This window comes from Vicia villosa, linkage group LG6, assembly GCF_029867415.1.
Source record: "Vicia villosa cultivar HV-30 ecotype Madison, WI linkage group LG6, Vvil1.0, whole genome shotgun sequence".
NCBI classification, from domain to species: Eukaryota; Viridiplantae; Streptophyta; class Magnoliopsida; order Fabales; family Fabaceae; genus Vicia; species Vicia villosa.
Window position 1 is genome coordinate 84,774,900 of NC_081185.1, and position 14,259 is coordinate 84,789,158.

At 32.7% G+C, this 14,259-nt stretch overlaps 2 long non-coding RNA genes across 2 annotated transcripts; both read right to left on the minus strand.

Annotated features, from left to right (window-relative positions):
- Positions 1–5,048: 5,048 nt before the first annotated feature.
- LOC131611800 (uncharacterized) lies at positions 5,049–6,049 on the minus strand. Its single transcript, XR_009287146.1, has 3 exons — positions 5,784–6,049; positions 5,529–5,655; positions 5,049–5,455 (listed from the first exon to the last, which is right to left on the minus strand). It is a non-coding gene; the product is annotated as an uncharacterized LOC131611800 (long non-coding RNA).
- A 42-nt stretch (positions 6,050–6,091) lies between these two features.
- On the minus strand, positions 6,092–7,112 carry LOC131611801 (uncharacterized). Its single transcript, XR_009287147.1, has 4 exons — positions 6,843–7,112; positions 6,689–6,725; positions 6,518–6,605; positions 6,092–6,367 (listed from the first exon to the last, which is right to left on the minus strand). It is a non-coding gene; the product is annotated as an uncharacterized LOC131611801 (long non-coding RNA).
- Positions 7,113–14,259: the final 7,147 nt, after the last annotated feature.

The following is a 14,259-nucleotide window of genomic DNA, read 5'->3' on the forward strand; positions in this document are numbered from 1 at the left end:
GTCCAGAAGATCTGATGAAGTTCAAGAAGGTGCTGATGAATGAGTTTGAGATTACAGACCTTGGGAAAATGTCATATTTTCTAGGGATGGAGATTCTGTACTCAGAAGATGGTATCATTCTGCATCAGCTGAAGTGTGAGTTAGAACTTCTGAAGAAATGCAAGCTGGAGAATTGCAAAGCTGCTGTTACACCGTCAGAAACGAATCAGAAGTTGGACTCTGATTCTGAAGGTGAAGATGTTGATGCTACGGTATTCAAACAGCTGGTTGGTTCTCTCAGGTATTTGTGTAATAACAGGCCGGATATATGCTATGCAGTTGGATTGGTTAGTAGGTTCGTGAGTAAACCTAAGTGGTCCCATTATCAAGCTGCTGTCAGAATCTTGAGGTATATCAAGGGAACTCTGAAGTATGGCATATTGTTTCCTTCTGGGAGAAAGGAAGAATCAGAGTTATTGAGTTATTCTGATTCTGATTCGTGTGGAGACAGAGTTGATAGAAGGAGTACTTCTGGATATTTGTTCATGTTTCTAGGAGGTCCTATTTCTTGGAGTTCTAAGAAGCAACCTGTTGTTGCTCTATCAACCTGTGAAGCTGAGTACATCACAGGCGCTGTAGCTGCATGTCAAGCTGTGTGGCTTCTGAACTTATTAGAAGATCTGAAGATTAAAGTGAAGAAGCCTCTGAAGCTGATGATTGATAACAAGTCTGCAATCAATCTTGCCAAGAATCCGGTGTTACACGGAAGAAGCAAGCATATTGAGACTAAGTATCATTTCTTGAGAAGCCAAGTCCATAATGGAACATTAGAAGTTATGCACTGTAGCACTCAGAAGCAGATGGCAGATGTTCTGACGAAGGCGATCAAGATGGATCAATTTCTGCTCTTAAGGGATGGAATTGGCATTGTCAGCTTTGATTGAAGAATATGAATTAAGGGATGGTATTGAAGAGTAATTCAATATTCAGAAGATGAACATCAGAAGTTCTGATGTGGACTGATCTTCTGATGGTTACTCAGAAGATAGTATTGACCAGAAGAAGTTATCTGGGTCCCATTAGCTTAGTTGTTTAGTAGTAAGGGTACTTTAGTATTTTGTAGTACTGTACTGTTTGTACCTTATACTTGTTCACTAAGTTTACTGTTTTAGGGCTTATGTGGCAAGATTTTCTTTTCCTATAAATAGCCTTGTAATAGCTATCATTAATAGTAGAATACAACATTTATTCTCTCATCTCTTTTCGCCGTTATTCTTTTATTCTCTTTGTCATCATCTTTATTCATTGTGCACCAACACATTTGACCACCTGAAATTGACACAGATGAGACACTCACCAATGAACAACCCTTAAACCGCATATAACCTGAAAATGATGATGAAATCATTGACAATATCATTTCTTATGATAATTCCAGAGCCATTAGACAATCCACAAGAACCATTTCTAAACCTGCATACTTGAGTGAATTTGTTTGTCATTCCACTGCCAATCCTGTGTATCCCATTACAAACCATATAAACTACTCAAAGCTCTCACCCTCACACTTGGCCTATACCTTGGCTGTCAACACTGAGAGTGAACCTCCTTTATATGCCATTGTTAGCCAGGGTCCTAAGTGGATTGAAGCTTTGCATGCAGAGATTGATGCCCTTCATGCCAATAACACTTGGGAATATCTCCGCAAGGAGTTATTTCTGTAAGAGGAAAAATGAATATTTCAAATTAAAAGACATATTGATGGCACTATCGAAAGATAAAAAGCAAGGCCTTTGGAACAAGGTTTACTCAAACTAAGGGCCCTGACTATTTTGAGACCTGTTCTCGTGTTCCAAAAATGACAATTGTGAGAGTTCTTCTAGCATTGACATTCATTAAATGTTGGCATGTTCATCAACTTGATGTCAACAATGCTTTCCTTCATGAAGATTTAAAGGAGACAATTTACATGAAAGCTCTACAAGGGGTTGAACCTCCCAGCCAGGCCAAGTTTGCAGACTCACCAAGTCCTTTTATGACTTGAAACAGACCAACAGACAATGGTTTGACAAACTGACTTGCTTCCTTTTGAACTATGGTTTCATCCAAGGATAGGCAGATCAAACACTCTTCATCGAGTCCACAATTGATTATTTCTTAGCCCTTATAGTATATGTTGATGACATAATACTGGTTGGGCCTATCATGCCAGAATTTGATTCACTCAAGCAAGCACTGAATTCAAAGTTCTGCATTAAAAACCTAGGAGAAATGAAATTCTTTTTAGGATTGATAGTGGCTCACTCTACAAAAGGCTTTTCTATCTGTCAGAGAAAGTACTGCCTCGAGTTGCTTGAAACTTTAGGCACAAACAACTGTAAACCAGCAAGCACCCTACTTGATCCTGATATCAAATTAAACAATGGTGCCAATATTCCAATGGAAGATGTTGGATCATTTAGATGGCTTATTGGTCAACTCATAGATTTGACTACTACAAGGCCTAACACTGCTCATGCTACTTAACAATTAAGTGAGTACATATCTTCACCTAATGTCAATCATCATAAAGAAGCCTTGAGGGTTTTGAGGTATTTAAAAAATCACCTGGTTGTGGTCTTCTTTTTCCTCGAAACTAACTCCTTCAAGTTCAAGGATCTAGTGATGCTGACTCATGTTTGGTAGTTGTTTTCTGTTGTAACTACCTACCTTATTTATATTGTAACACTTGAAGGCTATTAGGACAACATTAATAGGGACTTTGTAACGGATCCTATAAGTGTTGGCAGCGGTTTTATGACTATTAAGTCAGCCCTTTGTATCCGCTGCTCCGAGTTATAGTCCCGGCTACCAAACCTTATCTTCCTTAGTAGCAGTTCGGCACATCCGCCTTGAATACCCGACTCAGAGAATTATGGTATAAATATATAGTGTATGTTTATTGCTGCGAATGTTGTATAATTTTATGTTTGATTATCTACAACAGTATCATCCTACAACTTCATACGGTCCAAACACATTTCATTGTGCAAACATCAAATTTATGTTTAATTATCTTTAACAAAACCATACTGCAATTTTGATGTTTGATTATCTAAAACAAAACCATACTACAACTTCAGACGATCTAAACATATTTCTGTATATATATATATATATATATATATATATATATATATATATATATATATATATATATATAGGGCATATCATATGAGAATGCCTTTTTTATATGAGAATGTGAGAATGAATCTGAACCATTAGATTTTAAAATAAATAGTGGAGATTACATGTAGATCTTTTTTTCTCTCACCTACATCTTTTATTTTAATAATTGAGAAGAGATAAAAAAAGATCCTCACATAATCTCCACCATTTATTTTAAAATCTAATGGTTCAGATTCATTCTCACATTCTCATATAAAAAAGACATTCTCAAATGATATGCCCTCATATATATATATATATATATATATATATATATATATATATATATATATATATATATATATATATATATATATATATATATATATATATATATATATATATATATATATATATATATATATATATATATATATATATAAGGGACGACTCAAGTGAGAATACTTGGTTATTATGAGAAATGAGAACAATGAATCACGACCATTAAATTTTGATTTTGTTGATTTTAATGGACTGTATTGGTCTCTCTTTCTGATTTTGTTGATTTTAATGGACATGATTGGTTTCTCTTTCTATGATATATATATATATATATATATATATATATATATATATATATATATATATATATATATATATATATATATATATATCATCTTAAAAATAATTTCAAATTAAAAATATTAAGTACATAAATAAATAAAAAATAACACTTTTTTTGAGTTTGAATTCATACATTATCTTCAATATATTTAATTTTATTTTTTTAAATTGTAGAAAAATCTAATAATTTGGATATTCATACAGATTTTGACATGGTTAATCGTGCGTTCACATGATACTGGTGTGTTACTCGTACAGCCACAAGGATTTTGGTCTGGTTACCCGTGCGTTAATACGGTACTGGTTGATTACCCGTGTGATCACATGAGTTTTGACCTCGTTACCCGTGCGTTCACACGGTACTGATTTACTACCCGTGCGTCCGCATAAATACTGGCGGTGTATGCTACCCCACGCTTTTGTTTTCAAAAAGTAATAAAATAATAAGAAAAATATAACATTTATACAAAAGATTGATAACAACTATCAAATATAGATTAGCATTGGTTAGAATAAATTGTGTGAGGTTAGTATTGGTTATTTATTATAAACTGAATTGAATAATTATAATAAATTGAATATTTAAACTCAAGACTCATGATATATGCTTATACTTTTTGCTTATATTTGCTTACATTTAATGCTTCAAGTTTATCTTATTAAATTCACTGCTTAGATAAGCTACAACTTGATATAAAGCTTATTAAATTATATCTAGAACTTTTTGGTGAACAACCCTTCACTTCTCATTATATCTGGAAAGCTTTGATTTAAAGTGGCTGTATGACATGAGCCAACTATGAACTTTACAGTTAGTCATGAAATCATTAATTTTTTAAAACTCTTTCCCTAAAGTACACTGCTTTCTTGTACTGTTACTACTATAAAACTGTTTCTCTGTGGTAATAATGTTTGAACACACAATATATATAAGTAAATGGCTCTAAGTTAAAACAAAAGTCTTCTAATAACATCAAATATTTCAGCATAGTTTAGCAGAGTGTCACCACACACAAATTCTACCATGAACCGGCAGATCATACCAACATGACAAATAAAATAGAAAAAATAAATAGAGTACCAATTGACTGAATCATTCCTACATAGTTGGTTATAAGAAAATAAAAAAGATAAATTGTTGCTGAAATAGAAAAGCTAATTGATAGAAACTAACGTTATCACTAGGAATTAGAGAACCTAGTCTCTTCCAACCAATTCAAACATATACAACTGAATATACAGCAAATGAATGTTGGCATTATATAAACCTTTAAAACACACGATAATGTATTTCCCAATCCAATTAAACATAATCTTATAAAAATATGTGGTTTATCAGTACATCAAAATCTTATGTCCCCAAGTACTTGACAAATTTCTTTATGAAATTATAACTAATACAAACCAAAGTTTATTTCAAATACCCAACCAAGTGATAATGCTTTTGAAATACACATCATCATAATCAGTTCCACAAGCATAATCCGCATATATAGGTTCAACAGGGAAACTTTCAATATCCCTCCAAACATTATCACCCAAGCTTAAAATTTTCACATTGCTTCTTAGTTGATGACGAAAGTAACAGGATACCATTACCTTATAAGTGCCAGTAGAATTATCACAGCCAAAGCTGAATCTGTAACAACCTGTAGATGTGGGGCAACCAGGACTATTGCGATATAAGTGGAACAATCAACTCAACCTGAAATATAGAAATCAAAAGTTAACCCAGCATACCATAAATAACTGTTTGTGGACAATAGAATGGAATGAACCTGTGGGTCATTTACGACAACACGAACTGGTGAAGCAATATAAAAGACACCATCACATCCTTCAACAGCAGAGTCAAACGAACCTTGTTCCAAAAGATGTGCCTTAAATAGTTGCAACCTCTCCTTTCTAAAAGATCATTATTAGTCTCATAAAACTCTAAACTTTGAACATATCTAAATAAAATAGAAGAATACAAAACTTGAAAGCCAGTAGACTAAAAAACCAAATACAAACATAAAGACCCCATTCCCTACCTTAGTTGTAGAGCTGTGAGCCTGCTTAAAATACAGAAGCAGAATAGTATGCATCAAAAAGCACTAAGTTGTTGTTATGCATAAACAAACCATGTCAATATTAGCACTCCAAACCACAAACACTCCAAAATAGAATTCCATCAACATTATGAACCAAGTGACAGTAAGCTATTGTAAGCTATTGTCATTCACATCTCAATTACTTTCATTCCCATCATTTTTGCCTTTAGAGGCCAATCAAAGGATTAAATGTAGCTAGCAAGTATAATTTCCTGAACTTCAGTATAAAATTGTTTTGTGTCTGCAATGATTCAAATACACCTGAGAAAACAAATATGTAAAGATAAGTGATGGATAAAAAATATATACCTCTCACAATGCTAATGAATAAAAAATTGCAAATATGTTAGAGGAATCATAGCAAAAGTGTGAATATATAGCTTTCTTCTACGACTTTCAAGACATATGGATAATAGTCAATTAAAAACGGATGTGAACTTCATCATGTGAGCATCTTTGCGTAGGTCGTCCTTGGTTTTGCATAGGAATAAGCGCTCAAGACCGTTACTTTGTTGTAGAATGATCTGAAATACAAAGGATTAGCTTGACAAATTTTAACAGTAAGATTCAAAATCCAAGATTCAAAAAGCATGATTATACATCGAAACCCATAAAATCAAATCCAATAACAAAACCAGTCAAAACCCTAACTATTAAACAACTCAACAACTTACTAACTGTGGCAGAATCACATATGCAACTTCCGATCAGAGAACCCCATACGAAGCGGCGTCGTCGAAGAAGGAGTTTTGAAACGAAAATCTGATAAAGTAAAAGGCGGAGCAAGAGACAGAGTGAGAAGACAGGAAGCTTGAAACACAAAATATCAAAACCTAAATATAAACCTGAATCGCACATCGATAAGCATTTTCATCTCCAAATCTGTAGTAAATCAATGAATATAATTAGTACAATCAAATGTAACCTAAAATAACAAATAGTAAATCAGAAGAAATTAGAGTGAGAAAAATTGAAGAAGGATGAGAAAGAGAGAAGAACCTTCATGAGAGAGGAAGATAGAAAGGATGTAAAAATTTGTGGTTATGGACAGGTCTGAACTTTAGGATGGAGTTTGTGGAATACAAAATCTAAAAATTAGGGTTTGTTGCAGAAAGAGAAGAGAGGAAACGTGGAAATATGAAAGGGAGTGGAAGAGGTGTATGGATGAAGCTTGCAATGACAGAGAACAGTAGAAGACGGCGAAGCAGGTGGATTGTGAGGCTGAAAAGACAAAAAGGAAGAATAGAAGGGGAAAGTCTGCAGGTTGTGTTTCCAAGGTAAGATATTAAAAATATTGTATTTTCCAATAAACCAAACCATGAATCAAAACGTGTATAGATGGTAAAAGCAGCAGAATAGTGGAAGATGCTTAAGGTGTCCACGTGGCACAATGTAGAAGCAAAGGGGCAGAATGGTATTTTCTAGACCATCTTATTTTCTTATATTGTAGATGTCTTTACTTAAATCATGCATTTGTGTGGATATAAATGAAAAAAATTATGTAGCATAAAAGTATAAGGGATAATATTGACCTTATCTTTAGGAGTTTAGTCAATAACTTTCTCCGTAAAACCCTCCCTCCTTCAAATACACCATGGTTTTTTCGATCAGACTTAATCCTCTAACGTCATAGATTTTAATCCAAAACTCAACTTAAAAAATATTAAAATATATTTATTTAAACAAAAATAAATTTATTAAAAAATTAATCAATTCAAAGCCAATCCAAATTTTTAATAAGAAAATCACAAAGTTTTTAATTCAATTAAAAGATAATAAACATAAAAACTCAAAATATGTTGCGATCAATTTATTACTACATCATATTCTTATTATTTTTGTTTGAAAAACTCTTCTTTTTCACGATTACACAACAGGCAACAAATCAATCAATCTAAAATTTGGTTGTAAAAATCACTTTGCATTAATCATATCTATATAATAAAAATTAAATTGAGAGTTAAAAATTAAAAAAATATAAATATATTATATAATAGTATTCCCCAAAATTATCAATAACGGAAGTTTAATCTATATAATAGTTAATTCAAGATTAACAACAATAACGTCTGTAAAGTGCTATATGCAAAATATGCATGTCTTCAAAATTATATGAGCAGAGGATATAGTCACAAATCACTAAGATAACACACATAAATTTTACCTACCCCTAGGGCAACTGCAAGATAAGTATGTCATGGCATGCATAATGAAAATAAAAACCTAGCTAATTCTGCCACTTAGGCAACCACACAGTAAAATTTATTTTGTTTCGGTCTTATAAAATTTAAGCCACGATAATAATAGATATACCCCTACATTTACATGTCCCATTAAATAAATAAGATATGCTTTCACATACTGCACGTACACTAGTACAAAAATGACGCCTACGTTACCATGGCCAAAGGATCAAATATGATAGAATATAGTCAATTAGATGTTTTATTTATTTATTTTCATTTTAAGCCAATTTTCACCACAATTTGACGTTTCAACCGTTATAAAAGGTGGCGCATGGTCATGAGTTTGAAACTTGTTGTGGTTGTTGTTGTTCTACTATTGCATTTTTTATATTTTATTAAAAGACACATACAACAACGCTTGTTTAATACAACTGTTGTTGTATGTAGCGCGCTATCCACTTTACTATTACGGTTGAAAATTCCAACCGTCGTGAAAAGTCATCCGGGGTCATGGGTTCAAATCCTAGCACCTACAATTTTATTTATTTATTTATTTATTTTTAAGCCACTTTTCACAACAGTTGGAACTTCCAACCATGGTGAAAAGTCACTCAGGGTCATGGAGAAATATAAGCGTGTTTATTGAGTTTCTTCAACACCCTTAAAAAGTATTTATTCATTTAGTGAGAATCAACGCTCAAGACACTGCCACTAGTGATCCGCATGAAACCTAAAACTTATAAGAATTTCCAACTGAGACGAACTGTACTACCTTCAAACGCTATCTTTCATTTACGATACTTTATTTCTCCTAAAACCAAGCTCGAAAATATCATTTCTCCAATAAACAAAACTAGAAAACATCATTTCTTTCATTAACAAATTTTAGAACTCCATCATCTCTTCTCCAACTTGAATGAGATAATGAAAATATGGATTCAAGTTAGCAATGTTAGTTATTGTTCTTGTTCTTGTTGTTCTTTTTTTGTCATCGTTGTTTTTTTTTCTTATTTTTCTTGTTGTTATTATTGTTGTTCTTGTTGTTGTTATTAATGTTGTTGTTGTTGTTGTTATTGTTGTTGTTGTTGTTGTTGTTGTTCTTCTTCTTCTCCTTCTTGTTTTTGTTCTTCTTGTTGTTCTTGCTTCTATTGTTGTTCTAATGTTGCATTTCTTTAGTTTTACCAAAAGACATACAATAAAGGTTATTTAATACAACAATGGTTGTATGTAGCGTGCTATCCAGTTTACTACCACGAAAAATAGACTATGATTGTAAATAACCCACCTACAACCATACCTTACGTAACAAAGGTTGTTAAACCGTCATTATAGGTATTTCACAACCATTGTTATATTTATTATTCATAGTAGTGGTATTAATTAGTCATAAGTCATTTATAAAAAATCATCATATTTAATAACTCAACGTTTCTTTTGAACTTGCATAATGTTTTTCATGTGTCTAAGTTGAGGAGGTATATTTCCAATCCATCTCATGTGATTCAAGTGAATGATGTATAAGTGAGAGAGAACTTGACTGTTGAGGTATCACCCTTGAAGGTAGAAGATCGAGAAGTGAAACACTTGAATGGTAAGAAGATCGCTTTAGTAAAGGTAGTGTGGGGAGGACCTACTGGAGAGAGCATGACATGGGAGTTGGAGAATCGGATGAGAGAGTCTTATCTGAAACTGTTTCTTTTAGGTAATTTTTAAGGACGGAAATTCTAAAAGTGGGGGAGTTATAACACTTGAATTTCAATTATTTATTTTATAAATTGAATTAAAAATTCTTTTTATATTTTTTTTTGGAGTGTTTATGTAATTTTTTGGGATTTGTTATGATTTATTTGTATTGGAATTTTTATTTAATTTCAATGACAATCAACGCATTATCAATAATAGATCTCCCCTCCACAAATGCCAATTGCTCATGTGAAACACATTTATCTAGATACTTCTTTATCCTATTGGCAAGCAACTTAGAAATTATCTTTTATACCACATTACACAACGAGACTGGTCGTAACTCTTTCATGTTGTTAGGTTTAGAACACTTTGGAATAAGACAAATATTTGTATCATTGATGGAATAAGACAAATATTTGTATCATTTGAGGCGAATTCCAATAACAACCCTGTAAAAAAAAATTCAGATTTCATTCCTGCCATTTGTAGATTCATTTGTTTTGTCTCTCATTGGATTTGGTCAACAAAAATAATGATGTGGTTCTGTTTATTTAAATTATTTATTTATTTAATTTTGATGCGAAATGCTGATATGCTGACATGAAATTTAATTTTTTATTTTGAATTCTTTTTAATACCACGTAATAACTCTTTATTTTTTTTATTTTAATTTTATTTATTTATTTAGTTATTATTATTATTTCAAGTGAGACTTGAATCCAAGACCTCCCACACATTTCTACAACACCCTTGCCAACTGAGCTATTTAATTTCTTAATCTATAAATAAATATAATTTTCAAATATATTATATTTAAACGTTATTAAACAAACAATATTTTAATATTTACTAATTAAAAACTGAAAATAATAAAATAATAATAAATTAAAAATAATTGAAATATAATTCTATTTTATCAATTGAAAGTAAATTGAAAAATTAAAAACAATTAAAATTTTAAAAGAAAATAAAAGTTATTTAACGTTATTTTGAAAAACAATTAAAAAATTAATTTGTTTAATTCCAAAAATTAAAACGTTATTTAAAATTTAGAAAATATATATAAACAGAAAATATTTATAAAATGAAAATATAAATTAAAACCAAAAGTTAATTTGTATTGAAAGTAATAAAATAATAATAAACTGAAAATATAAATAAATTTAGAATAATAATAAATGTGTGTTTAAATGAATGTATGTTATTTAAAATATCTTAAGAAATAATTTCAAATTTATAAAATATTTTTAAATTATAAAGAATAAAGAACATTATTTATAATTCATGTGTTAAACAAATATATTTATTCAAAATGAATTTTAATGTTATTAAAAATTAATTTAAATTATAATTTATATATATAAAAATATATAACATTTCAGTTTTCATATATAATATATTCATGTTAAAACATATAAATTATAATTTAAATTAATTTTTAATAACATTAAAATTCATATAATTTACTGTTGACATTTTTTGTTTGTTTTATATACAATACATAGTAACAATAATTATCATAATGATAATAATAATAAAAAAAATATAATATTCAGACACCACTATTTATAACAATATAAATAATATAATATTTAGATGATAAAAATTATAAAAGAAAATAATTATAGTATAATATCCAGCTACCATTATTATAAAAATTATAATTATTTATATAAATTCTCATTTTAATTATAAATTTAAATTAGAATAAATCTGAAAAAACTTAATATTCATAAAACATTATTAATAATTCTAATATAAATAACAATTAATAATATATTATTTACTTAAAACTTAAAATTATATATATATATATATATATATATATATATATATATATATATATATATATATTATTAAATTGACACTATTGTAATATTCTAATTTTTTATTAAGAGATTAAATGATAGGAATTTCATTTAGTTGAGATGGAACCAAGTGGCATTGTGGTAAATAAAGTCTAGTTAGGGGATACTCTAGTCTTTGCACTCTATCTAAGTCATAAGGATTGTTTGGTTTCGGGACATTTCTGATTTTTAGAAGCCAAAAACAGAATTTAGGAGAAGAAGAAGAAAACATGAGAAGAAGAAGAAGGAAGGAGAAGACCATTCAACTTTCAGCCTTGCATGCACCTTTGATCCATCAATCTTCATCATCCACTTCTGATTTTCGGAGCTTCTTCCTCGGATTAATCAGGTGACTCTCAAAAATAGAGACCTTGGGGTATTCTATGGGGTTTATGCCAACTTTGGGGATTAAGGGTTTGTGAGTAAATGCTTTTGATCCTCATTTTATGCATGTGTTAGACTCTATTGGTAGTAATAATTCGTTTACATATTGTTCCTATATCTCATTATTCGATAAAAGGGGATTGCATGTAGAAATTTGGGGCTTGGGGACCCCAAATGCGTTTCTGCATTTTGCTGATTTTGCAGAGTTCGCTGCAGCGAACTTTCATTCGCTGTAGCGAATGATTCGCTGTAGCGAATGATTTGCTGTAGCGAACTGTGTAGCGAATAAACCTGGGAGTTGAATTGATTTATTCGTTGTAGCAAACTTTCCTTCGCTGTAGCGAATCGGGGCTTCGTTGGAGTTCGCTGTAGCGAACTGACCTGGATTTGAAGAAGTTTAGCTTCTGTTTGAGTTCGCTGTAGCGAACAGAAGTTCGCTGTAGCGAACTAGTCTGGTACAGAATTGATAATTCTCCCCATATGAGTGCAGTTTCGTTTCGTATCGGAATCGAAGGCCTCCTACGACTTGTATGATATGCTAGTACATGTTTTAAGTGTATGAGACTATGATATGATCACCATCTTACTTGTATGCATGGATATTTGAGAGATGCAATTGTTGATTGTGTTATGATGTGATCATTGTTATTCTCGTTCGTTTCGGTTGAACGTTCGAAGACGCTCTGCCTGTGTGGCTTGATTGTGTGGTGGTATGCTTGAATCGGAGTGGGCCTAGGCTATTAGGGGGTAAACCGCATAGAACACTTGATACCGTTGCGATGTGCTTGTGTGGGCCGTAAGGGGGCACTTCCACACTTGCAGTACACATCAGCGTTCTCGGTATGTTCTACACACCTGAGCTACTATTGTGATGTGCATGTGGAGGTCTTATAGGGCGTTTCTCCACTAGCGGTTACACATCGGCGTGCTTGGTATGGTGGAGAAGTAATGCCATGTAGGCAACATTACTTTCGATTCGCCTCTAGTGATGCCACATAGGCAAGATCACTAGGCTTTCGCCCGGTGGTCTCGTGTTGTCAAGATGGCGTTTTGTACTGAGCTGGCTGGGTCCCTCACACGTGCGTTTTGATGGTTGATGAGGCTGTGACGCCAAATAGGCAAGGTCACCGCGGTAACTCGTCACGAACGGTGTGCCACTTAGGACTCGTTTGTTCCATCTTTCCGTTTACCGGTACAAGTCTCTTGATGCGATGCACGGGTGTAACTCACCGAGGGTATGGATTGCGTAGCCTAATGAGCGGGCTGTAACTTACTCCTAGATTCCTCGTACATGGGTACGGGTTTGCATACGGTGGTTTTGACTGTGTGATTATCCTTGTGGCCATATTGGATAGTTATGGGACTTCCAATGGTGGTGTACCTTGTTTGTACTTATACCTAGTCGTGAGGTAACCCGGATTCTCGGTGAATCTGTTGATTGCATGTTCCCTGTAGAACTGAGTGAACCCGTAAGATAGGGAGACTCACTCAGATTTAGTAATCTCACCCCATTACAGTTATTCTTTTTACAGGTGGTTCGAGGCAGGATCGAGGCAAGGGTAAGATGACTTAGCTTCGAGCTGATGTTTCTTGGCGATGCTTTCCGTTGTAGTCTATGATATTTTGTATCTCCATCTTTTGTACTATGGATATGTATTTGTACAAGTTGGAACTCTTGTATTTTGGCCATGACAGTTTGGGCTTTTGTACTTGTACTTATACATTATCTATTCTGCTGCTTATGTTTATGATTTTCGAGTACCATTTTAATGCCGTATACGTATATCCTAGGCAATGTATGTATGGGGTGTTACAGTTGGTATCAGAGCAGGTCGATTCTCGGCTTTGCCACGAAACATCATAAGTCAGCATAATTCTGCCTCATATGTGTAGTTTCGGCATGATTCCTTATGTCTTACTTATGGCATTAAGCCTGATCAACTTGATTCAGTGTGTAGGACTAACAGGAAGATGGTTGAACAACGCAGAGGTCCCGGAAGGCCCAGGACGAGAAATGTGGAGACTGAGCCTGAAACTGAGAATGCGGGTGTGCCTTGGGTGCAGATAATGCAACAGATGCAGCAGCAGAATCAAATGATGCAAGGCATGCAAGGGCAACAACCAACCGCTCCTGCTCCTACTCCTCAGGCTACAGCAGAGCCTAATTTTCGTGCCTTCTTTCGGATGGATCCGCCAGAGTTCTTGGGTGGCTTAGATCCTGTGATTGCTCATGATTGGTTGTATGGCATGGAGATGATATTTCAGGCCATTCCGTGCACAGAGGAAGAGAAGGTAATATTTGCTGCCTAGAAG